Source organism: Eschscholzia californica, unplaced genomic scaffold, assembly GCF_041429995.1.
Source record: "Eschscholzia californica isolate CP2 unplaced genomic scaffold, dmEscCali1.0.p SCAF_96, whole genome shotgun sequence".
Taxonomy (NCBI): domain Eukaryota; kingdom Viridiplantae; phylum Streptophyta; class Magnoliopsida; order Ranunculales; family Papaveraceae; genus Eschscholzia; species Eschscholzia californica.
Window position 1 is genome coordinate 18,270 of NW_028238523.1, and position 1,731 is coordinate 20,000.

The window sequence follows — 1,731 nt, forward strand, 5'->3', positions numbered from 1 at the left end:
AGTCACACTGAACTCTTACAGCTTGCACATGACTTCTTGTGTCAATACGGTTCCATCTCATATCTCGCATATGTCCTTCCTGCTCAAGGGAACATAGACCCAAGTATAGCTACCACCGTAGCCTCCGTGCACGCGGCCTATTCCTTCTCTCGGAACTCTCGTCGCCTTATGCACCATGCATCCCTCGACAAAGGTCCCTTCCTATATCACAGCTTCAGAGACCCTATCATCTTGAATGCATCTCACTCTGAAAGCCTTCTCTCGGAATCATGCTCTCAACGCTGCTCTTCATACACACTCCAGTATACCTCATACCATAGTGGGAGAATCACTAAGCTCTTCGTCAACTATTCGAGCATAGATACCATCTCTTTGAACCTGCCGTCCAGGCTCTGGAAGTATGCTTCCAAACATACCACATGTTCTTGGCATATCTTCATGCTTGTATTCTCAAGCTCCCAAAACATATCCATTTGCCACTATAACTAGGCTCTTGGAACACATCTCGTAAGCTATCGAGCTCTAAGTCCATCTATCACACGGACCAGAGCAACATACTCTTTTGCCTATCCACTAGGCTATTACACCAACTGTTAAATGGTTATCAGGATGCAATACATCTTCGCTCGTGCATCTCCATCCTGCTGCTCAGGCTCTGACATCCATTTCTCATCTAGGATCAGAGCGCAATACTCTAGCTTGTCATACAAGCTCTGATCACTATTCTCGTCTGGGATCAGAACACAATCCATTAGCTTGCTCTTCAAGCTCTGATACCAATTGTCACGGCCTTTTTGTCACGTTAGGTCGACCCGGCATATTATGCTCAAAGACACGGGTCGATAGTGCGGAATATCAAATCCTAACGTACCGTGCGGCGCTATGCATTCCCTCCTAACGCATAGCCAGCCTTCCCGAACATATTCGGAAGCATCTCGACTATCAAGTCATCTTGGTTCCCAACCAATAATGCGGCATGACACCAACGTGTCCCAACCTACGAGCATAGCTCGAGCCGTCCCGTATAACGCTTCCTTGAGTCATAGACTCTCGCCCACTATAAAGGATACCAACATATGTGCGGAGCACACCAAGCCGCATATGCAGATCTTGCCATCTAGTCTCAAGCATCCGTCACCTTATCATCTCGGCTACCATCCGGACATTGGGCATAGGAGCATCCATCCCTAATAAGCTACCTCATGCCCAACATAGCACATCAAGGCTTGGCCCCTTGAATAGCTCAATCCTCCTTATGGAATATGCTAGCACGACGCACGCCTCGCCATGGCATGAGAACATGCAACACCTTTTCCAAAGGAACCCGCAGTAACCTATCTCCAGGTACTGTCCCGAGCCATTTCCTATGACAAGGGAACCCGTGCAATATGCTTCTCTCGCATACGCTAGGCCGGCCTCATGGGTTGCGCCACGAGGATGCTCACTTTCGTGCATACCATGCTAAGGATGGGCGAGCTCCCATCCACGAGGTCTTGGCATATGCTGGATGCATATGAGGAAGGGAGACCACCCCCTCCTAAGGTGCAAACTTCTTGTTTTGCCTATTTCCACAAGGAAACATCAATCCTTTTAACCAGGCATACTCTCGTCCAAATGACCCTTCGTATCCTTGACAAAGTCTTGAATGCCACGGGCGTCCCGTGCATGGCCTAAGGAAGCTTGCTTGGCACTCTTGCCCTATCTCGACCTCGTATTCGGCCCTACGGCCTA